The following is a 26,635-nucleotide window of genomic DNA, read 5'->3' as shown; positions in this document are numbered from 1 at the left end:
ATTGAATAAAACTCATAATTTCTACCTTTTTCTTTGTTGTTTCAATTCTATATGGCGTGTACAAATTGATATTAGTTAAAGTTTGGTATGGTTGGATAGAGGATTGAGTTAGTGTTCCATTTAATTTGGTTTTATGTCTTTATCTTATCTACAACAAAAGTTACATTAGTTTTTGTAGAGGTTGGTTAGATTTACCCTAAATCTGAGGGTTTCTTCAAGATGGCCTCCTAACTTGCAATTCCACCATGGGATTTCAATGCCACTATGGGGAATGCAAGTTAGGAGAGGGTAATTTAATATTTCAAAGATTTATAATTGTAGGTGTAGGTTACCTATTTTTACCAGTAAGCCCTAGACTGAACATTGCTATATGTCTAGTATAGACTTGAAGAAGAAAGAAGGTTCAGGCTTCAAAAATAATTGATTTGACCCAAGTGAAGGGGTGTATGAGGATTAATTGGATGTGAAAAAGATTTTCAAGGGGTAGAGTTAGGTCTGTGAACCCATTTACTCATACTTCCTTTGTAACCCAACCTAATCTGGACAATCAGGTCTATGACTAGAAGTGGGTGTTAGTTAGTGCTAGAATAGAGTTAGAGTTTGATCTTTTGGAATATTGAAGAGGTGGTTAAAGGGTGTCTAAAAAGGTGAAAATATAGTGTGGCCCTTTTCAAATTTTGGGAGTTTGACTGAGAAAGCTAGGATTAGCCCTATTAGAAATGCTAGTAACAATTATGCACATTAGTTTTTGGGGGGTTTGAGAACTTTAAAGTTGGGTGTTTTTGAGAGATTAGGTCCATAGAAACCTTTTCTATTAGGAAAGTTAGTTCTAAACCCATCTAGGGAGAGTTTTCCTTTTTAGGCCTATTGGAGAAGGGGAGTGCCTAAGAAGTTGTGATTGATCTAAGTTAGTTGAGAACCCTAGGTTTGAGGGTTGGGCATGTAGAGTGGAGTCCACTTGCAGGGTAGAGTATACCTTTGTGGGAGAAGATGGGGTCTATGATGCAGAGGTGGCAAGGGAATATGGTGGATCAAAGGTCCAAATACAAACTCAATCAAATGCACAATTGAATCTAGTGACCAAAAGTGCCTTTTTCAATGAGGTCTCTTAAGACACCTTGGAAGAATTAGGCATTAAGATTTGGGTCTAGCCAAGTGTATGGTTAAATCCAATTGAATACACATTATATAACTCATAAAAGTCTTGTTTAACTCTTGGTTAAGGCCTTTGCATATTTGGAGTTATTTTGAGTCATATGGAGTTTGTGGGTGTTTTTGGCAACTTGGATAACTTGCTTTCTTGAAGAAGTTTGGAAGTGGAGTTAGTCTTGTGGATCCAAAGGTGTGGAGTTCAATGGGTTAAGCCTTTTGAATGATTATCCTTTGATAAAAGATTGGGTGGGTTGGGTCATTGTTTTAGTTACACTTGAGGAAGATATAAGGGCATTGTTTCAAGGCAAAGGGATAGTTAGTTGTTTCTACATCAAATCATTGACTGACCACTGACCTTTGCATCACTTAAGGTGCCATCTCTTCTTATAATTAAACAAACTCTATCATTCACTCTCTACATAAACTATGTTAATTCTTCATTTGCAAGTCACCAAATAAGATGGCTAATAAAGTTGAACTGCCAGTCACCGTTGAAGAAAGTATAAAACCTATTTAAGTACCTTGGATTGCATATTTTTAGGGCTATTGGATCACATCATAAGACTTGTTGGTGGATAATTTACCATTTCACTTATTGAAGGCACTTTTGGTCACTAGATTCAATTGTGCATTTGATTGAGTTTGTATTTGGACCTTCGATCCACCATATTCCCTTGCCACCTCTGCATCATAGACCCCATCTTCTCCCACAAAGGTATACTCTACCCTGCAAGTGGACTCCACTCTACATGCCCAACCCTCAAACCTAGGGTTCTCAACTAACTTAGATCAATCACAACTTCTTAGGCACTCCCCTTCTCCAATAGGCCTAAAAAGGAAAACTCTCCCTAGATGGGTTTAGAACTCAAATTTCCTAATAGAAAAGGTTTCTATGGACCTAATCTCTCAAAAACACCCAACTTTAAAGTTCTCAAACCCCCCAAAAACTAATGTGCATAATTGTTACTAGCATTTCTAATAGGGCTAATCCTAGCTTTCTCAGTCAAACTCCCAAACTTTGAAAAGGGCCACACTATATTTTCACCTTTTTAGACACCCTTTAACCACCTCTTCAAGATTACAAAAGATCAAACTCTGACTCTATTCTAGCACTAACTAACACCCACTTCTAGTCACAGACCTAATTGTCCAGATTAGGCTGGGTTACAAAGGAAGTATGAGTAAATGGGTTCACAGACCTAACTCTACCCCTTGAAATTTTTTTTCACATCCAATTAATCCTCATACACCCCTTCACTTGGGTCAAATCAATTATTTTTGAAGCCTGAACCTTCTTTCTTCTTCAAGTCTATACTAGACATATAGCAATGTTCAGTCTAGGGCTTACTGGTAAAAATAGGTAACCTACACCTACAATTATAAATCTTTGAAATATTGAATTACCCTCTCCTAACTTGCATTCCCCAAAGTGGCATTGAAATCCCATGGTGGAATTGCAAGTTAGGAGGCCATCTTGAAGAAACCCTCAGATTTAGGGTAAATCTAACCAACCTCTACAAAAACTAATGTAACTTTTGTTGTAGATAAGATAAAGACATAAAACCAAATTAAATGGAACACTAACTCAATCCTCTATCCAACCATACCAAACTTTAACTAATATCAATTTGTACACGCCATATAGAATTGAAACAACAAAGAAAAAGGTAGAAATTATGAGTTTTATTCAATGTTTGTTGTTCACCCATATGTACAATGGGTTTCTCCTCTTGTGAAAACCTTAAATAGATGTCCTCCAATGGTCACAACCACTTTTTGAATGGTTGGGAGGACCATACAACTCCCTTACATTTTGACAACTTATTTTGCAAAAATTGTTGTTTAGCAACTTTTTTTGCATTTTAAAATTTTTTTTCTCTTTTGACAAATTTTATTGAAAATGGACTCAAATCAGCACTAATCAACACTAACACTAATCATTTTTGACACTAATAAAAAAGAACACTAAAATATTAAACTCAATCATAACAAAAGATAGATTATTATAATCAAACTCATGAAAAATACTAGCTCATTGGTCAAGTTGATCACATATAAGTATGGATATCTAGTATGGTTGGATAGATTTGTGAATCTTCCACTTGGAATGAGGTTCTAATTCACTCTAGAACTTAAGATATTCCCATTTTACTAATTGGTGTCCCCATTTTGTTTCATTACTTAGTGTTTCATCTATTTTCCCTCATATCTTGAGATTCTACCATGGGAAATTAATGACCCTCGGTGGAATCTGAGTTAGGAAAATGTGTTTTATATTCCTTTTGGTTTCAGGTCAAAAGAATGAGGCTGGAGAGAAAAACTTGATGCCCTAAGCATGTAAGATCCATGTGCATGCTAGAAATTCATAACAACATTTTCCATAACTCGCTACAAAGAAGGTTTCAAGGCTTAAAAATTGAGATGTGATCATCTTACATGATCCCCCTCATGTTAAAATTTCTAGATTGAAGTTTTTCTCAAGGGGTAGGGTACTTCCTTTGTTAATGGATGCCTAATTGCCTACATTCCTAAGTGATCCTTAAAAAACTCAGTTGCTGCATACTTCTCTTGAGATCCCAAGGCTTTAGTATGTTGCATAAAACCCAAAAGGGTATCCAAATTAGTGATTCTTTTCTTTGGGTTGTGAGTAGATATTTGTAGTTTTCAATGTTCAAGGCTACAAGATTAGTCTTGAGTTTGTGAAGCAACTAGCCAATGAAATTTACATAGTTTGAATCTAATGTTTGACTCATGTTAGTTTGGACCTAAATGGACCCTTTCCATAATTGGAAATCACCCCTAGTGCTTCTTTGTATTTGTGAGGTTTTGTGTCAAATAAGCCTTGTGATGCCGTTAAGAGCAACTAATGATTACTTATCTTTGTAATAGGTTTTCCTTGTGATTGTGGATTCCTAGGAGTGGTTGGGCTATGATAACCATACCATCTTATCAAAAATGTGTGTTGGGTGTTTTTGGGCTGATTGGATTAACAACGAAACTCATTGTTCCTTAACCTTCTAGTAAAGAGGATTCTAGAAACCTTGTCCATTCCCACTACCCATTCCATTGCATCAAAGTGGTATCAAAGCCATGCCTCTTACTAAAGAGGAAGAAATACCTTTAAGGAGGAGAAATCTGAGGTTTTAGACCTTGATCCATTTGTGATGATGTAAAAAGAGAAAAAATGAATAAAATGTTGTCCTCTTACATAAAATTTTATCCTCTTGCATTTTTTTTTCACATTAGTGGAGTGCTAGAATAGATTGGAATTTGATATTTTGGGATATTGTTGGGGTTGTCAAACAATTATTATTTCCACCCTTAGAGTAGGTATTATATTTGTGGTTATGTCAAATGCAACAATTTCTCACCTTTATCCCTTGTAGCCCTATTTGTGAATAGGTTGGTGGAACTTGCATGAAAGTTGGAAAAGTGTGTTTAGGGATTGAATTTTTGTTCTTGAGGTTGATATAGGTGTGTTGTAGTTAGTAGAGGGTGTTTGAAATACTTTGGAGTCATATTTGCATACTTGGTGATTTTAGAGCATTGTCCTTAGACTAAACCTTCCACTATTGCACTCTGCATCAATTTTGGACCAACACCCTTGTTTTTGACTAATGCCCTATTTTTGAGCATGAAAATTGCTAATTTAACAAAGAAAATCCTACTATAATAGACTCCTAGACTTGTAACTTTCAATAGTCATCATTCATGTCATAAAACCCCCAATTCCTGAAGCAATCTATCCCAGACCTACTGGAACCCCAAAATCCAAAATTACCTTCTTTCAAACCCTCAAATTTAGGTTATCACCAACATCACCCTTCCCCAAACTTCTAGATCAGATTGGTTGATCAAAAACCTTTAGATTGGTCATATAATATTCAATCCAAATCAAAACATACTCCTTTCAAGTGGCTAGAACTCCTGTTGTTGTACCTACTTACCATTTCGATGCTGATCTCTTCTCTATTTCAGACTATGATCACATTGCCATCCATTTCTCTGCATATAAAATGTTAGATTTATATAATACAAGGTAAATCATTGCCATTTCATGATCTTAGGGCCCTTGATCCCATGAAATGGATCCTCTACATTAAAGAGATTAGTATAATTGTTAGGTGAAAGTATTTAAAACTGTGACTGTTATGTGGATGTGCAAAACAATGACTTTGATTAAGTTTTAAAACATTCAAAAGGAATTTGAAATTCTACTAGGTCTTACTCAATCCATTTGAAATGCTTCTCAACTTAGAAGATTCAAAAAGACCCCCCAAGAAGTAATCAAAATGATGAAAAATTACATTTAAATATTTGAATTTTAATATAAAAAAGTAATCATAGCCATTTGTTTATAATATTTGAATTTTATAAATAACAAAATGGCTTTAATTTAATATTAAACCCTTATTCTAATACCTTGGTAATGAGCTACCAAATATTGAAACTAGACTCAAATCTAATATTTATAAGGATAAAGAGGTATTAGTCTTGTACCCAGCAAAATGAGCTCAATAAACACTTTTGAGATGGTCATCTCGTGATGATCATGGATAAATCATTTCTAGGTTCTCTTACTTGTTTTAGAATATACTAACTATATTTCATATTGATCAACTATAGAAAGAAACTTATTTGAAAAGAATAATTTTCTATGACACTGCATCAATAATTTAAGAGGAGACATGAGAGTGTGTTGTTTTCAAATTTGAACCCAAAACACATAAGGAAATAAAAATTGTAAGAAGGAATAGAACAAAATAAATGTAATATCCTTGTTTTTTCTTTTTAGGGAACCTAAAGGACTGATGTCCTACTTGGTTACAAGTAAAGCACTTACCAGTGAACACACTAGGCCCTCTTCCACTAGACCTTTTTCTGCCATTGGATCTTCTGCTCCTAAATATCTCTCTATTAGAAAACACACTTTCAACATTTGAACCACTAGATTCCTCCTGATTTTTATTAAAAGATAAAAGCATGTTAGTCATAATATCATTATTGGTAACAATGTTCCAAATGCAAAGAATTATTTGTTTAAGCTTCTAGCAATGATTAAGTGACTTAGTAAATGGCTTGATGAGTCTTGGAAACTTTTCCCATTGTATACTTGCTTTTTCCGGTTTGAAGTTTCTAGTTACATGCACACAATCATGAATTTACATCACAAAGAATTCATATTCTAACAATTTTCATCTTCTTTCATTACATTTTGATCTAAACAACGAATTCTAAACTTTCACTTATTCAAATGACTAATCTGAAAATGGGTCCTATTAAATAATCTAATATAAATTCAAATAATGTATCTAGATTCTAAACAAATCATAATATAAAATCTATGATTTAAACTTTTCTCATCACTTACACATCATAACAATACAATCCACTTTTCATGTGGATAGTCTTGGGGGAGAGGTTGCAACATTGTATCTAGATCCAACTGATCACTCTTTCTCTCTCTCCCTCTCTCCCTATTCAATCTAATGAGCCAACTAGATTTGCTCTACATTTTAATGTCTCAAGTATTGCCTCGTGGTCTGACTCATGAACTTTCCAAAGAATCTTATTATGTGGTTTCCTACCATATTTTATCAAGTGGATATTTGATGCAATAGAAAGGTTTGGATAATGAAGAATCTTCCTATCTATTTGCCAATCCTCAAATAACCACAAGTAAGAAGGGTTCCTTATAGAATATCATGTAAGCCATGTGCCGATTACAACCACTACACTGACATGGTACTCTAAACATTCACCATCTGTAATCGAGTGATCCAATTTTTTTTTGTCTTGGACACAATGACACAAATAATAATCTATCCCTTCTTCATTCTCTTTAGGTGCAATAATAGCAAAAACATGGCCTATAGTGACAAATGTACAAAATACAGTCATTGATTTAGAAAATACTTAGGTAAAAGTTATAACATTACATATTGAAATTACAAAGATATATAAATATATATTATGAGGTTGTGCTAGATTATACAAGTGGTCAAAGTCAATAGACGAATCTATCTATACCATTTCTAGTGCTTGTGGGGGACGATAGGTGTCAATTGGTTCCAAAACTTGTATATCCCATTTGTCCACCCATTCCGTCAACTCACACTCATCCCACTTTTCCTCTGCACATGATGGACAATAGCATGCCATTTTTTGTGTGTGGTTACTCCATAAACCTGCATTAGAGCTTCTAAAAGAGTGCAATTCACTGGATCCAATTAATGTACAACAATCCTCATATAGTGCAATGTTAGTATTATCTATCAATCAAAAAAATCTATGAACTGTAGACTCACCTTCCTTACCTGGACCCATTGTAGCATTACACCATTGGATGATGGATTTTGCATCCGTCAATATTTATCCATCTTTGTACTTTAGTTCTTCACGAGCTAAGAATCTTTTGATGCATGCACCTGCACCATCATGCTCTCCCTTTCCATGACTAGCCTCTATGAAATTCCACATATATTAAATTCTACACAGCCTATGCATCCTACTCAAGCAATAGAGAATCCATGCATTCTTGAATTGAGATGCGCAATTGTCTGACCAAATAATGTGTTGACAATATGTTATACCCTTGTTAGCCAAATCTCCATAAAATAGTTGAAGAAAACCCTATACAAACTTCATAGAATGTGATCGATCATCACTAATGTAAAAATGGTACTCCTTCAAAATCTTCCTATCATCCTTTCTACTTGTAGGTGAATGCATGAACGTTATGTGAAAAAATATGGAAACTTGTTGAGAAGTATAATACTTTGCTTGCATCTCATTTTGTGGTTGTAGTGTGTAGTTATTTGTGAAGTCTACAATTGAAATAATGGTATCTAGTGGAAACATATCCTTGCACAACTTGAGTTGCAAATTCAGCCATCGAGCTTTATATGTATGCCTTGCATACTTGTAAATAATCTTTTCATGAAAAATCTTCATGAAATCATACACTGGAATCTTTTCAATGACTAAATCACTTAGTTTTCCATGTTTCTCATCTTTTAGAGCATATGTAACTATCTTAAATTTTATATAATCTACTATTTCATTTTCAATTGCATGTGTACTATCCATATGTTGACAAGTTGATAAATGTTGCAAAGAACCACAAAATAAGCATGTACCATCCAAGAATGATGTCTTGTAAAATTGTTGGCCGTCCCCTATTTCACATAAAATGTTGGATATGAATTCCCTTGAAGATCTTGGTGGCTCATTCATGTCACAATCCTGCAAAACAAACTCAAAATGCAAAAACACACATATATGCCTAAAAACATCAAAATGGTTAGAAAATTCAATATGTATCCTACAAAAACAAGTTTTGTGTGTGTGATTTATCTTGACATAAAAAGGTTTACCCATCTCAAAAAATCATTGACTTATTCAAATTTGAGGATACATACCAATAAATTTTCCAAAAAATTGTGTCTGAGTTGAGTCCAAAAAATATTTCGCATGTGGGTGGCAATTTTGGCTACCAATCCTCCTTCTTACAACATCTCTTTGATTAGGAGAAATACGTGTATTATTTTTCAAAAAAATTTCAATCAATGATTTCAAAGCTTCACTAATTTTTTTATCCTTTCACAGAAGTCTACCGCTAAATGTCCATAACTCATTTTTTGTTGGATCTTCCAATCTCTCACACCTTATCATGGCTCTCCTTAGAGTACCTCTACCAATTTTTAATATTTTTCTTGTCTTTATCATGAATCAAGCTTTTTTCATTTGGCTACTTACTATTGTCGATGTAAGTACTCGTCTTGTGATATTACTATCTTTGGTACATGATTTAGAACCCACTTTGTCATAAGCACTCATTAGATTCTTTACAATGCTTTTTTCATTTGAATTGTCCATCATTCTTAGCCCAAGAATCTTCATGATAGGCCTAAATTTCAAATTCCTCATCATTTAAACAAATAATTGGCATTGATTTGTAATATTTAATTCTTCAAAAAATAAACTCCACATATAATTAACTTTTCTTTGACAAGTATGCTTGCTAATCTTATTAGCCATTGCTTTTAGAATGTTAGTATCAATATCAATCAAATATTTTGGTATTCTAAAATAAATTCTAGAAGGTGTTAGAATCTCTTCCATTCCCTCAACATTTTGAACATCAACATAAGGTTGAGTGTATTGCATACCTTGAATTGAAGATGATATGCCTTGGCAATAAGATGCAAAAGATGGAATATCACCTACTTGATGTGTTGATTTGTGTCTTCAACATGAAATGATGGAGTGTGTACATTGTCAAATCTAAAAATTAGTGTCTCTTCAACATGAGAGGATGATATGACTTCAACATTGGAAGATGGTGTAACTTCACAATTCAATTGTCTTCTTGAGCATAATAGTCTCATTCGTTTTCTTTTTCTTTCCAATTTTTCCTCTTTGTTCCTTTGTATTGATGGTTCTTGATCCTCTTTGAAAGTCAATTCTTCATTATTGCTTTGCAATTGTTTTTGTTCATGTAGTAGTTTCATTTTATCTCTTTTAACTGCCAAATCTCTCTCCCTATCTTTATTTGTTTGAGTTTTTGGTTTCTTCCTTGGCATGATGATGATTTCTACATGTCAAATTATTCAAACATCTGAATTACTTACAATGTGTAAATTACAAATCATTCAAATACATATAAAAATTACAATTATTTGAATGAATACACAATATATATCAAATAACTTGTCAAATTTCTAACCATTTCGAAATAACATTTCATTCAAACATACAAATTTCAATGAATTCACTATATATTAAACAACATGGAAAATTATAATCAAATATGTATCTATATATCAACAAACAATATTTAAAAAGGATTGGACTAACCTTTTCTTTACAAAGAATATTCAAAAAGTCTTCAAATCGCATATCCAATGATTGAATTTGGTGTTTGCTAGCTTCAAAAAGTCTTCAAATAGTGTTTTCTATGTTGAAACCCATATTTTTTCTCAGAACAACAAAATGCACAACAGACCAAAAGTAGAGAATGGATGAAATGAGACCCAAAGTTTCTTTTTTACTATTTTTGGGTGATTTGACATAGTGTGTATACCCTATAGTGAATACACACTATAAAGAATGTACACACTATAGTGTGTACACACTATCAAAACACATCTCTCCTATCCCACCATTCCCCATCCCCTACTCTCTCTCTCCTCTCTCATCCCCTAGTCTCTCTCAATCTCTCTTTCCTCTCCCATCCCCTACTCTCCCTCTCACTCTTTGTCTCCTACTCCCTCTCCCATCACCTAATCTCTCTCACTCTCCCTCTCCTACTCCCTCTCCCATCACCTACTCTCTCTCTCCCATCCCCTACTCTCTCACTCTCTATCCTCTCCCATTCCCTACTCTCTCTCATCTCTCATCCCCTACTCTCTCTCTCACACGCCCATCCCTCCCTCTCTCTCTTGGGCTACTCTCTCTTTCTCTCTCCCCTACTCTCTCTCCCCTCTCCTACCCCTCTCTCTCTCTCTCTCTCTCTCTCTCTCTCTCTCTCTCTCTCTCTCTCTCTACCATCCCCTACTCTCTCTCACTCTCCCTCTCCCACTACCTACTCTCTCTCCCTCTCCCACTGCCTACTCTCTCTAACCCTCTCTCCTCTCCCATTCCATACTCTTTAGATCTCTAAAACACACTCCCATCCCCTCCTCCTCTCTCTCTCTCTCTCCCACTCCCTCTCCCACTGCCTACTATATCTCTCTCTCCCTCCCTCTCTACTCTCTCCCATCCCCTACTCTCACTCTCTCTCCCATCCCCCTACTCTCTCTCACTCTCTCCCCCATCCCCTACTCTCTTTCTCTCTCTCCCATCCTATTCTCTCTCTCTCTGCCACCTTGTTCTCTCTCTTACACTCTCTCCCATCCCTCACTTTCTCTCTTACACACATTCCCATCCCCCCTCTCTCCCTCTTCCACTCCCTCTCCCACCACCTAGTCTCTCTCTCTCTCTCTCCCATTCTCTACTCTCTCTCTATCTCTCTCAAGCTACTCTCTCTCTCCTCTCTCCCACTGCCTCCTCTCTCTCACTATCACTCTCTCTCTCTCTCTATCAATCTCACTCTCTCCCTCTCTACTCTCTCTCTACCACCCCCTACTCTCTCTCACATTTTCACACTCTCTCCTACTCCCTGCTCTCTCTCTCTCTCTCTCTCACACACACACACACACACACACACACACACACACACACAAACACACACACACACACACACACACACACACACACACATTTCCATACCCCCCTCTCTCCCTTTTCCACTCCCTCTCCCATCACCTACTCTCTCTCTCTCCCATCCCCTACTCTCTCTCGAGCTACTCTTTCTCTCCCCTCTCTCTCATTCCCTCTCTACTCTCTCTCTCTTTCACACACATGCACTCCCATCCTCCTCTCTCTTGCTCTCCCTCTCCCACTCTATCTCCCACTGCCTACTCTCTCTCTCTCCCATCCTATACTCTCTCCCCATCCCCTACTCTCAATCTCTCTCTCTCCCACCCTATACTCTCTCTCTGCCACCCCTACTCTCTCTCTCTCTCACACACACACACACACATTCCCATTCCCCCCTCTCTCTCCCTCTCCCACTCTCTCTCCCACCACCTACTCTCTCTCTCTCTCTCTCCCATCCCCTACTCTGTCTCTCTTACACACACTCCCATTCCCCCTCTCTCTCACTCCCACTCCCTCTCCTACTGCCTACTCTCTCTCTCTCTCTCTCTCTCCTCTCTCTCCTATCTCCTATCCCCTACTCTCACTCTCTCTCTACCACCCCTACTCTCTCTCACACTCTCATACTCTCTCCCATCCCCTACTCTCACTTTCCCTCTCCCACTCCCTCTCCCATTGCCTACTCTCTTTCTCTCCCATCCCCTACTCTCTCTCCCCTCTCCCATTCCCTACTCTCTGTCTCTCTCTCTCTCTCCCATCCCCCTCTCTCTCCTCTCCCATCCCCTACTCTATCTATCACTTGCTCTCCCTCTCCCACTACCTCTCAAATTGCCTACTCACTCTCACTCTCACTCTAACTCTAACTCTGACTTTCTCACTCTCTCCCTCTCTACTCTCTCTCTGCAACCCTCAACTCCCTCTCACATTTGCACACTCTCTCCCATACCCTAATCTCTCTCAAGCTACTCTCTTCCCCCCCTCTCCCATTCCCTACTCTCTCTCTTTGACACACATGCACTCCCATCCTCCTCTCCCACTTTGTCTCCCACCACCTACTCTCTCTCTCCCCCATTCCCTGCTCTCAAACTCTCTCCCATCCTGTACTCTTTCTCTCTCCCCATCCCCTACTCTCAATCTCTCTCTCCCATCCTATACTCTCTCTCTACCACCCCTACTCTCTCTCATACTTCCTCTCTCCCACCCCTTTCTCTCTTACACACATTCCCATTCCCCCTCTCTCTCCCTCTCCCACTCCCTCTCCCACCGCCTACTCTCTCTCTTTCTCTCTCTCTCTCTCTCTCTCTTTCACACACACCACACATCCCCCCTCTCTCTCTCCTCTCTCATGCCCTACTCTCTAGATCTCTCACACACACTCCCATCCCCCTTCTCTTCCTCTCCCACTCCCTCTTCTACTACGTACTATCTCTCTCTCACTCTTTCCCATCTCCCATCCTGTACTTTCTCTCTCTACCACCCCTACTCTCTCTCAAACTCTCACACTCTCTCCCATGCCCTACTATCTCTCACACACACACACACACATCCTCCTCTCTCTCTCTCTCCCTCTCTCGCTCCCTCTCCTACTACATAATCTCTCTCTACCATCCTGTACTCTCTCTGAAACCCCTACTCACTCTCTCACACTTCCTCTCTCCCCCATCCCCTACTCTCAATCTCTCTACCCATCCCATACTCTCTCTTTTCCACTCCTACTCTCTTACACATCCTCTTTCTCCCATCCTATACTCTCTCTGTCACCCGAGCTACTCTCTGTCACTTCCTCTCTCTCCATCCCCTACTCTCTCTCTCCTCTCTCCCATCCCCTACTCTCTCTCTCTCTCTCTCTCTCTCTCTCTCTCTCTCTCTCTCACACACACACACACACACACACACACACACACACAGCCATCCCCCCCTTTCCCTTTCTCTTGCTTTGCATCTCTTCTTTCTTCTTTATATGTTATTTAAGTCTTAATAGTGCATGCACACTATAGTGTACACATGCTATTGAGACCCAAATTCAAAAGCTTTAAATAGCACATGCATGCTATAGCACACATGTGCTATAGGGCATACATGCTATTCAAAGTTTTACATTTAAATCAAGCCTAAGGCTTAGTTTTGCCTTGGAGATCCAACCCAAAAGTTTGGTGTTTATAAATAGGTCCGAGATGTGTTTTTCTGTAAACATACAAAAAAATATTGTTTTTTCTTGTGTGCTCTCCTTCAAGATTCCTTGTGGTTGGGCATCAATAAGATTAGGTTACATGACATTTTAGGTCTTTTTGTTAGCTATATAACCATATAATTTATTTTTAATTTGAACTATTTCAAGTCTTTCATATATAATTTCTTTTAAATGTATGTTCATTTTTTGTCAAAAACCACCATGTACTAATTGGGTTGTAGATTTTAGTTCGTTCATCAAATTTTGCAACAACTTAGTTTTTTAGAAACTAGACTCCATTCTATACACTTTCAATTATTATTATTATTATTTTAGATTAGTTTTCAATTATTTCTAAGGGAAGCACATGGATATTTCATGTTTTTGGGATGTGTCTAATTAAAAAAATCATTAAGAAAAATACACATTATAAAATTACCCAAAATTTTTGGATAAACTACATAGTGTTAAGTAACTTTTGACTAGAGTGATTAAAGAATTTCAAAAAAAAAGTTAAAATTTTAGGTATTGTGTTATGTTTTTTTGGAATAAAGAGTACCACTTTCTGTGGCCCTCTTTTCTGAGGACCTAAAACTAAACCATTTTGAAAAAAAATTAGTAGTTTAGAAACTAGATTCAAAGGACTATGAATTTTATTTTTGTCATAACTTAAAATTTTGAGCGTAACTATCTTCAAATTCTGGTCAAAGTTCAGAAATTTTCAATTTCAAGAAAAAGGTGTCCACTTATACCCCACTTTTGGCACCACAACTTGGTGCACTTACCCACTAATGAAATGAGTAGAAATGGATGAAGTTTAGGATTATAATTTTCAATAATTATTTGGAATAAGAATTGATATATTTTCCTAATTTTAATAGATAATTTTTTAGTTGTTGGAAAATGCTAAAAATTAGGGGTCTAGTTCCTAGCACAAAACTATATGGAAATAAACTTATTTCCTTTTGATCTTAGACTATTTTATAGATAACATATATATCTAGAGTAATCAAAAATAAAAATTAGCTTTAGACCTATATTTTCTCTCTTATAATGATTTGAATTTCAACTCACCTAAAATCAATAGTTTTCATCTCCCACCAATTTTTTCTAAAAAATCTATTCTAACCAAGTGAAAAATTATACATTCTTGAAAAGAATTCTCTCCTCTAGAATGTAATATAATTTTTGACTTTCTTTTATATGATTTAATATATTTTTCTTTCTCAAAATTGACATCTTTTGAAGTGTCAAAATATGTGCTTATAGAATTTTTTAATTCCAATATACTATATCTAATTAAAACACTATAAACTTTATATGAGAATATTATTGAATCTGAGCTCTATAAAATGGTGTTTATATTTTATTAAAAAAAATCATAAGAAATAGTAAGATTAATTGAAATGCTGCTTTTCTGAAATAATTTCATTTCTTTAGTAATTGGATATAAACTAGTATAAAACATGCATTTAATAGACATTTCAAATTGTAAATGTGTGAGACCATATATAACTTAGCTAGAATGAATTTATCCAGATTATATGTTTGAGCAAAATTGATTTTTAGATAGAAATACTCAAATCTAGTCATTCTGATAAGTTGGCCTGAAAGGTGACACAACTTTGTACTTTTACCCTACCATTCCCTTGTGATCACTACATTTCATTGCCATGACACGACCTTGTGATCTCTGTGCCCTTTCTCTATGATTTTATTCAAGGGGAGAAGAGGTACCTATGTAAATGTTCTTTTTTCCCTTCTAAACATGTATCTCTTGGTCATATATAATAGCTTTGGTTAGATTCAAGGATAACTAATTATGATGATTATATGCATATGTACATGTATGTATGTATATCAGTTTACTATGTGAACTTCTTTACATGCATAGATATACACATGCATAGTACTTGTGCTGAATTAAATTAATCATTCATGTCTTGAAATCATAGAAACAATTATCCTTGTATTCAATTGAAACTATCCATACCAAACTAAGTATGTAGAAATATGTACTTATAGATTATATTATCTCAAGTACTAATTGAGTAAAGATCTCATGCACAACATCATCCATGTAATGCTCAGATGTATTCACATTAAGTCATGATAGGATCAAGTAGATGATCCATTTATATTACTTCATATTTATTTTATTAAACATTTTGTTTAACATAGTTAGTAATACTAGAATTATATAGCTACAACTAGTACTCTTGTTTATTTTATTTAATCATATACATTTAAGAGTATTATTTTTTCTTAAAATTAGGCTGTATATTTGTTATCACTAAAAACATAAATATAGATCTCTAGTAGTTATCTTTTTTAATTTCAAGATCTTCATATTTAATGTGAAGAGTTTCCACTATTGGATAGTGGAATAGTCAGAAGGTGGAGCCACATAGATCATGGAATTTTCCACCAAATTATATTTTTATTATATTTTTGTCCTTCAAAAATATTATAGGTGAATTTTCTTATGATTTTTCATATATTTAATAATTTGTCACTTGTCATTTGAGGTAATTTAATATTCTAAGATAGAGACATCTATCATAAGGATGGACATACCAATTTTGATCATCCCAATTCAAAGATGATTCCCTTATCAAATTAATGAAACTAATTGTAGCTTAGACCCTAATTTTCTGCAACTTGCTCAATTAGCCATTCACACAACTATCCTCCTCCTACCCCACATAGCATGCAACCCTTGTTTGAGGTTTATATGTAAGTCCCTCTTGGGTTTTGAACCTCATTGAACCTATTTCAAAATGGTTCCATTAATTCAAGGAGATTCATATGTTTGATAAGTTCAGTGCCCTAGGAAATTCAGTGGTTTCAATGTTTAGAAGGTTCGTGGGATTAGAGTACTGAGATTCAAAGACTCTATAATTTAGATTGAATGGTTCATATCAATTTGTGTAGATACTTTCAGATGTATCTAAGAACATTTAGGTGTCTTTTAGTTCATAATAGTCCATGTGCCACAAATCAAAATCAAAGTTCACATTTTGAAGGCCAAAGGTTTTGAACATGAAACTAGTGATTTAAAGTGTTAGTTTATCAATCTAAATGTAGAATTCAACAGTTCAAGTTTGAAAATTCTAAGTAGCCCATACCATTTCAGAAGACCAAGTCTAGTGATTTTTATTTAGAAATTTGATGATATAGAAATTCAATACAAAGGATTATTTATTGACAGTACAAACAAATAATCTCATATCCATAAATAACATCTAATCATCTATAAGTCTCTCTCCTTTAAATACCCAATACATGGATCCATTATCATCAGGAGTAGACTCACTCTCCTCAGATGAATTTAATAAAAACTATTCATACCAAACTAAGTATGTAGAAATATGTACTTACAAATTATATTATCTCTTGGTAATTAAGTAAAGATCAAATATAGTTTTCCAAGGTGATAAAATTGCATATGCAGATGTATGTATGTATGTATGTATGTATGTATATATTTATCTCTGGATCTCATTATTGTGTCCTTGTGGTCTCTGTATATGTATGTATGTATACACACACACACATATATGTATATATATATGTGTGTGTGTACACATATGTACACATATGTGTGTATATATATGCATGTATATATATGTGTATATATACATATACACATGCATATGTGTATTTATGTTTATATGTATGTATACAAATAGTGAGATCTCTATATACATACATACATACATACATACATAGACACATGTGCATATGTCTATGTGTATGTATATATATGTATAGATACCTATATAAATATTCTTTTCTTTTCCTTCTAAACATTCTTGGATGTACCCATGTGATGAATTGTTTGTGAGCAAAGAAGATGGACTTCCCCTGAGAGTAGTAGGAGGTGATGAGGATATTTCAAGTATTTTAAAGATTGATCTCATGAAATTATAGGTAGCATTGAAATTTCCCTTTTCTGATTTTAAATGATATTTCATGCCTCTAATCATATTTTCAAAATCAAGCAACTAATATCACAAAGATCCACCAAATTTCTCAAGAAACCCCAAATTGGGTATGCCAGAAATAGTGCCAAAAGCTTCATAGCTTCACCTATTATTAATAAATTTGAAAGTGGAAATTTTTATATAAATTTGAGCATCATAACAGCCTATAAAATGAAATTTCTAGATCTGTATAACATGCACACAATAGCTCCCAAACGGAGGACAAAAACAATGCTCATCGGGCTCTCGAAAATAGCATAAAATAGCCCAGAATCACCACAAAAACTTAATAATCTATCAAAGAAGTATAATCATATCAAAATACATATTTTCAGCTCTATTTTAACATTTAAAAGTCTGATATACAGCAGAAACCCAAACTAATATGAAATACTCAACCGGAAACACCAAACTCTTACAAAAAATACACCCGAAAACTCACAAATCTGCACTGTTCAACACAAAGGCAAACTCTGCATGAGAATGCACACGGAATGGATTCAAAATCCAATCCTTAGCCTTCCTAGAAACCTAAAAACTCCCATTCTTTGGTCTCCCTAGAAACCTACAAACTCTCATTCTTGGGTCTCCTTCTCTACAGGTTTGGCAGCCTCTAAAGAATAACAAAGAAATGAGTAAAAATCAAGTTCTGGAATGACCCCAAAATGCCTCCAAACCCCTTAAAAGAGGGCATAACCATAACTCATGTCCAAGAGTGGTTAATGAAACATATTTTAATAATAATTTTTATTTATTAGTCCATTCGCTTCCAAAGATTATCCCCCTTTGCTAAAACTTCACCTTTTTGGGCTTGCCTGCCTTAACAAAGATTATTATTTTTAATTATTTGAAAAGGGGACATGACAAGTCCTCCCCTCCCAAACATTGCTTGTCCTCAAGCAATGGCTGAACAATAAACCAATCAATCCACATGGATCCCAAATGTAGTCATGAACTATACTACTACCAATTAACACAAGCTCCTACAATATCCTCTGCAATATGACCAAGAGGAATCCATAATCAAACTGACAATTATAGCTCAACCAAACTCCAAAATCACAACTTCCATAGTCAGAAACCCACGAGACACAAACTCTTAGAACATCAAAACCCCAGTAGAGTGGACTACCAACATAGTAAATACCATCAATGCATCCCACTAGCCTATACGGAATGTAGAATCCAACTCTGCAACAATGGTGAATGCTCTCAAATGAAACTATACCAAGTATGGAGAATCCACACACTGTAGAACTCCTGCAGTCAACACAACTCTGTAGATCATCGGCCACTATCTCATAACCATAACTCCCATGCACCCTTGATGGTGAAAAGCCATCACAAGATAAACAGCAAGAAATGGAACCCAAACCAAATTTTCCTGCCATCAACTCCTCAACACAAGGATCAAATGCTAACTGTTGTACATACCCTGCAATATAATGTTGATTAAAAAAACCAACCTAAATCAACAGCTCACCATGACCAAGTGATACAACCCATTATGACTAATCACTAGCTAAGTTAGGGGATGTCATAGCCAAAGGAGTAGAATCAATAACAACACCCACTGAAGCATCACTCCCAAAATCTTGCTCTAAGTCACATATTATCAAGCTATCAATTGCAAAACCTATCACCATGTCATGCCCATCACAACTCTCATCTTGAGGCATCAAACTGTCCCATAACTGATGATAAGCATTAGGAACCAAAGTACATCTCTGTATCATCATCTCATTACCATGGTCATCAAAGGTAGATTGATGAGCATACCTCATAGTGTAATGCCAATAGAATGCACCAATCTCAGTCAGTGGCTCAGACTGCAATCCAGATGTAACTAACTACAATTGATCACTAACCAAGTTGGAACTGACTACTACGTCTAAAGATATCACCAAGGGAGTAGTATTAATAGCAAGAACCATGCCAACTACTAACTCACCAACATCACACATGATCTTTGATACAGCTCTAGTCTCCTTGCCATCAGTACTAGAGGCCACCACCATGTCAGGCATACAACAATCTACTACAACACCCAACTCAACTGAACCTGACTCTAGTGGGAATGAACTTGATATGCCAATGTTAGTATCAAGGATGGATGCATCCCCATCTCCACTATCTCTGACAATCTCGACCATGGACATCCTCAGATCACCAAACACCACAACTTGTGACTATATAGAATTAGGTAAAGACTGTAGTCGCTCTAACTCCATGGTCACCTTAACCAAATAAAATTGTGACTCCTTGAAAGCTAACTGTGTACTCTCAAGAATCTTAGAAGTCACCTCAAGCTGCTTAGTAAGCTCACTCACCTAATCTTCCTTGGCCAACAACGCATCATATGTTGTACTACCCCACTCCATAAGATAATCTCTATCATCTACCAACTACATATAATCATGTCTCAGAATTTGGATAGCCTCCCATAAAGAGTGGAATTCTGTCAAGGAAAGATAACTTCCTCCCTGCTCATCACTAGTAGGAGAACCCCACCCATAAACTCCTAACAATTGATGAGCAACATCAAAATGTTGGCAAGCGATAGCAATGTCTCGCTCACTAACTCTCAACTAATTAGACACATGATGGCACTGGCTTGACTATCTCCTACAAACCTCCTCTGATGCACTATCTAAAGGAGTATCCTCAAAGTTACTAGTCTCTAGAGTATTACGATCCATATCCTGTGAATCAACTCTAAAGCTCATATCAACAAATGGAGTATCAAAAAATGTAGCACTGCTGTCCAACTCCTTTGTACCCAAAGAAACTAAGTCTTCAAAACTGCCCACTGCATCCTCCTAGATGTCATCAATGCCAATATGATCCTGGGACTTGTTTGTACACACTGCCAAATATGAAAGATCATCAACACATTCTAGCAAGTATGGTCGACTAGATATATGAACAAAGCCCAACACCAGTGTATAGAAACTAATACCAACATCAGACAAGCTACTAGCACAAGAAAAGACAACACCATGCAATCTACTAATCAAATCCATGATAGCACCCAAAAAAACACTGCTACCAAAAAGTGTTAAAGATTTCTAGTCAACTAAATTCCAAATGCCAATATAACAATCTCGAGTCCATATCTGTAAACTAGAATCAGCTAGTAACTCAAGAAAACTCATCACCTAAGTAATATGACCAATACCAACTAACTCCACATACCTGTCATGATGAGATAATGTAGTCACACAATTGTCTTCACTCACCTTCAGCTGGCGGTATAAATCATGTGAAGTACTACTAGCCTCAACCTCATGAGACGAAGCATCTAACTTTGCCTGGTACTCTCTCTTAGAAAAGTCATGAATTCTCAATGTCTGCTCATCTCTACTAGGTATCTCACCATCATGCACAACAACATCCTCATAGTCATCATCCTTGAGGTCAAATCTATCTATCACTCTTTGACCAAAATCATCAAATGTAGTTACCTAATCATGACCTTGAGTAGTCATTCCATGGTACCACCAGTCATAGGCTGCATCTTCCAAGTGTAGATTTGCAATTTGAACATCATCACTCTCCTTCATGGGGTTAAGTGTGAAGAAGGTCTGTAATTTTTGTAGCCATGCTCTAGTTGAAATTTTATTTGTTCCATCAAAAGTAGGTGCTATAAACTTGCTTATTTTATTTTTGAACTCTCTTCCACTTATGTCATGCTGCCTTCTATACACTTTCTTGGGCATCAAAATGTTCATCATATCCACATATTCTCTAAAAGGAACCAAACTACAAAAGTCATCATCTAAGCCATTGTAAGTAGCTCTTAATGTAATCAAGTTACCTATAACCTCTTCCACAGGATTAATGGCTGGATTTGGTACTGGTGGCTCATCTGCAGGCAAGAAAATAGTTTTTGTTGATTTAGATGGTGTGGATTTCAGATTTCTTGGCTCCTCTGAATTGCTCCCTTTCTCATTAATAGATGCAACTCCTTGTAATTTTTCTGTCAATATTCGCAAAGCCTCTCTAGTTTCTGCCAAACTATCCATTGTTTGCTTCTAAGTATTTTGGATGTCTTGGAAGAATTTCTTTGCCATCTCATCTGGATCAGCCATACTTTTCTCTTCCTTGGATTTTGTACTTTTACTTTCAATTGGAGGTTTGATCAAAATTTATTTATTCTTTTCTCGCTGTAAATATCTCTTTTCTCTTTCACTTAGTTGCATGCAACCATAAATTTTGACATGCAGCTGATTAGAAGCAACATGCAACCACCAAATTCACCAAGAACTAACATGAAAATGATTGGAAGTAGCATGCAACCATAGATTTTGACATGCAACTGATTAGAAGCAACATGCAACCATAAATTATGACATGCAAGATTTGGGTAGTTGTCAAAACTGACATGCAAGATCTGGGTAGTTGTCAAAACTGAAAAATTGACATGCAAATTTCTACAAACCCTCAAGCTGGCAAGATCATGACTCTGATACCACTGAAATGTCCCTTTACTGATTTTAAATGATATTTCACACCTCTAATCAGATTTTCAAAATCAAGCAACTAATATCAGAAAGATCCATCAAATTTCTCAAGAAACCCCAAATCGGGTATGCCAGAAATAGTGCCAAAAGCTTCACAGCTTCACCTATTATTAATAAATCTGAAAGTGGAAATTTTTATAGAAATTTGAGCAGCATAACAGCCTATAAAATGATATTTCCAGATCTTTATAACATGCACACAATAGCTCCCAAATGGAGGACAAAAACAATGCTCATCGGGCTCTCGAAAATAGCATAAAATAGCTCGAAATCACTACCAAAACTTAATAATCTATCAACAAAGTATAATCATATCCAAATAAATATTTTCAGATCTATTTTAACATTTAAAAGTCTGATATACAGCAGCAATACAAACTGATATGAAATACTCAATCGGAAACATCAAACTCTTACAAAAAATACACCCGAAAACTCACAAATCTGCACTGTTCAGCACAAAGGCAAACTCTGCATGAGCATGCAGATGGAATGGCTTCAAACTCCCATCTTTAGCCTTCCTAGAAACCTACAAACTCCCATTCTTGGGTCTCCTTGGAAACCTGCAAACTCCCATTCTTGGGTCTCCTTCTCCACAAGTTTGGCAACCTCTGAAGAATAACAAAGAAATGAGCAAAAATCAAGTTCTGGAATTAGCCCAAAATGCCTCCAAACCCCTTAAAAGAGGGCATAACCCTAACTCACGTCCAAGAGGGGTTAATGAAACATATTTTAATAATAATTTTTATTTATTAGTCCATTCGCTTCCAAAGATTATCCCCCTTTTCTGAAACTTCACCTTTTTGGGCCTGCCTGCCTTAGCAAAGATTATTATTTTTAATTATTTGAAAAGGGGACATGACAAGCTTACCATGCTTATACATGTATGGATGTTCAGGTAATAAACCTTACATTTAATAAAAGGAATATGTGCTTTAAAACTAGCTTTTCATTAAACAAAAGAATCATGCATGCATAACCAATTTTACATTTGAATAAAGGGTCCGCTTATAGAGTGAATAATCCATACTTGTGGTCTATCTTATGAAATTTCATTAGATGCAACCTAGTCTACCTAGCTTTTGAAAATAGAAATCAAAACTATGAGTTTCAACATTAATTTGACTAGTCTATTTAGACCCATTGATTATTATCAAAATTTTTAAAAAATAACTATATAAGGTGTGAGTTAACATTTAGATAGGTTAACCTTACATTAACTGTAAACTACAACACAAAGGTTGCACCAAGGTATTACAATATTGTAATTATAGAAAATTTCTTGATTCACCTAAGTGGGTGTATGATGGCAAAGAGCCATATTAAGTGAGCAAAGCTCACTAGTGGTTATAGTAATACAACTATGTCAAAATAATTAGAAAATATAATTACATATTCATTAGAGTGAGTAGTTCAAGGGTCTTGATCCCATTAATATAGGTATGTAGGCAGCCTAGTAGGCAAAGTATGCCTCTAGTGTGCAGATCCCTTAGACATAGTTAGGTAGCAATTAACTATTTTAAGATATTATATGCTAACTTACACTAGTACAAAAACAACAATATATTAGTAAATAAACTACTAAAAATTGTAGATATGTGACTAATTTTGATCACGTGACCAATGGTAGTTAATTGCCAGACATTTATCTCCCAACAAAATTTATGACTAAACCATTTTAATCATTGATTAGGTCATTGATTTAGTCATTTATTGTTGTTATTTGGTAGTTTATATGGTAGTTTATTTGGTAACTATGGTAGTTTATTTGGTAGTTTGTTGGGTAGTATATATGGTAATATATTTGGTAGTTTATTTGGTATTATATTTGGTAATATATTTGGTAGTATATATGGTAGTATATTTGGTAATATATTTGGTATTTTATTTAATAATTAATTTAGTCATATTAGGGCACGATGGAATTGAACCACCATCCTCCTACTTATAAAGCAGGTGCTCTTCCATTGAGCTAGCACCCTTTAAAGAATAATGCAAAAAATTGGCAAAGTTGTCTTTTCAACATTAGATCTACCATGGTCATGGTTACTATAACATGATATACTCTTCTCAAAGAACACAAATTTTAGTTATTATGAAAAAAAAAATCTAAATCTTTATCAATAACATTTCAAAAAAATTAAATTCTTTTGTTCAAGCATTTTAAAATTATTATTCATGTTAGTTACACTTCTCTAAATTATTGTAGTGATAGACTCTTATAAATATAATTTGGAGCACTTTGGCCACACACAAGTATTGTTTCTTGTGCCAACTTTTCAGAAAAATATACAAATGATTATGCGATATGTCAAGAAAATAGACTTTTGCATTAAATCAAAATATCAAACCCCATTAAAAATCACATCTATTAAAAATTGGGAAACACAATCAATTGAAATACTCACTTTTTCACATATGGAGGTGCCAAGGGATCAAATATCTACTCTTCCTTATGCTTAGGTGGGTGATAAAAGTGTTCATTACAACTGATGTTGACATTTATTGAACCTTTGTCTACAAACAACATAAAAATAGGAATTTGATAAAAAAAAGGTACATAAAAAGATTTTTTTTTATCAATGATCTATAATTAAATTATTCCTATTAGTAGGGAAAGTGGTACCAATTCATAAATGTAAGAAATAACTAAATAATACGTTTATGATAAATTGCTTAAAAAAACCTATAACAAAAGGAAATAATGGACTAGTAAAGTCTAGTAGGCAATGGCTATGCTTCACTTGTTGATAACCCTAATTATAGAATAAGCCCAATAACCATACATTGATAGATGCTAAGATGGTTGATCATAACCATAAACTTCATATCCTTGACCATAATGTAATGTCCCATTTTTGGAGCTAGATTTGAATGATAATAGAGCCAAAATACAAAGTTAAACAAAAAATTAAATTAAATATAATCATGCTAATCAATTAAATAATAAAACACAATGAAATATTATTATTCAAATAATAAACAATCTTCTTAGAAACCACTTAAGAATATCAGTACATTCATCTATGGAAGAGTAAACAATGCATCCCAATAAAGAAAACCATGAATTATGGAGGCCAAAGTAAAAAAAATAAAAAATAAATATAATACTAATAATAATAATAATCATAGGGCAAGGGCCCTAGCTTGGTTGGCTAAATCTTCCCTATTGCAGGGAGTTGGTCATGGGTTCTAGTCTCCCCCGTCCTCGTGGTACTGGTGGGCGTGTCACGCCAGTGCTATTGGTCACATTAAAAAGTTTATCAAGCGCACTACAGTTTATGGGGGGCCGTGTTGCACCGATTCTTACAGTCTAAAATAATAATAATAATAATAATCATGCTAATCAAATAAATAACAATACACAAAGAAATATTATTATGAAATATTATTATTCAAATAATAAACAACCCTCTTAGAAACCACTTAAGAATATCGGTACATTCATCTATGGAAGAGTAAAGAAGGCATCCCAATAGAGAAAAGCATGAATTATAGAGGCCAAAGTGATCAATAGGAGTATTAACATCATCATGTGCAAGAAAAATGAAGCAAAACCTAGCCATGAAAATTCTTTGACAGAATGCCTCAAAAGAATTCGGTTTAAGAATAAAGTTACAAAACAGTTATAAGGATAAGGATTCAAAAGTAACAGACAAAAGAATTTTGTAGATTTCATATCATATCCCCTCCTTGCCAAATGTCTATGCATAAAAAAATTCTTAAAGCCGGTTGTGATCAAACAAGATAGTGTTCAATTTTTACTTTTTCTTAAATGAGGATGGATAACATACAAATGAAAGGGAAATTTTGTTTAACCATGCCTTAATATGGTGTGTAAATTTTGAATTTTTTTTATAGATAGAGATTCAAACCCCTAATTTGGTTCATCATCAAAATTTGCACTATCCAGAGAAAAAATTAATTTTATTAAAAAGAAGAATCATAGCTTGAAATTTTTAGAAAACTTTGAAGCAAATGCAATTATCTGAAGGCACTTTTATATCATGTAATCATTTTCTATAACATCTTTATGAGTAGTTATAGAAGAGGAATTACAAGCTTGGAGAAATAGACAATTGACTTGCATTAGAAGCTTGTGGGACTTTGGTGAAAGGCTTTCCCTATAAAACCAACTGGAGAATAATGACTGATTCATGTTAGAAATCAGTGTTCACATGGTTTTTTTGATTGACTAATTTGTTATAAAATGAATTTATGTAAGTCAGTATTAAGTTGTTGATAAACAGGTTAATGTTATATTATTGTGTGTAATATTGTGTGCACTATAGTAACAACTCACATAGAAATTTGAGAGTGAAAATAGGAGGCATATAATCAAAGTGATTGAACAACAAACCTACATGTATAGGAGTTATGATTAGTCATACTCCATATTTGTAATATGCATTGAATGGATGAATAATAAAAAGTATAGTATTATCTTTGTGTGTAAATTTAAATTTTTTGCACTATATTAGAGAAGGGCACTCAACATTTTTGTATGATTTTTCCATAAGAGAATGAGTAAATAATGATTTGAAGAAGTAAATGGGAGCTATTAGTAAGTAGAATAGAAAACTAAAAATTAAGGAGCCTATAAT

General features: G+C 35.0%; 1 non-coding gene across 1 annotated transcript; it reads right to left on the bottom strand.

Annotated features, from left to right (window-relative positions):
- Positions 1 to 23,941: 23,941 nt before the first annotated feature.
- Positions 23,942 to 24,013, bottom strand: TRNAI-UAU (transfer RNA isoleucine (anticodon UAU)). Its single transcript has one exon. It is a non-coding gene; the product is annotated as a tRNA-Ile (tRNA).
- Positions 24,014 to 26,635: the final 2,622 nt, after the last annotated feature.

The sequence above is a fragment of the Cupressus sempervirens genome, chromosome 11, assembly GCF_028749045.1.
Source record: "Cupressus sempervirens isolate cs-2001-9-10 chromosome 11, ASM2874904v1, whole genome shotgun sequence".
NCBI classification, from domain to species: domain Eukaryota; kingdom Viridiplantae; phylum Streptophyta; class Pinopsida; order Cupressales; family Cupressaceae; genus Cupressus; species Cupressus sempervirens.
Note: the sequence above shows the minus strand (reverse complement) of the source record. Positions and strands in the feature narration are given on the sequence as shown.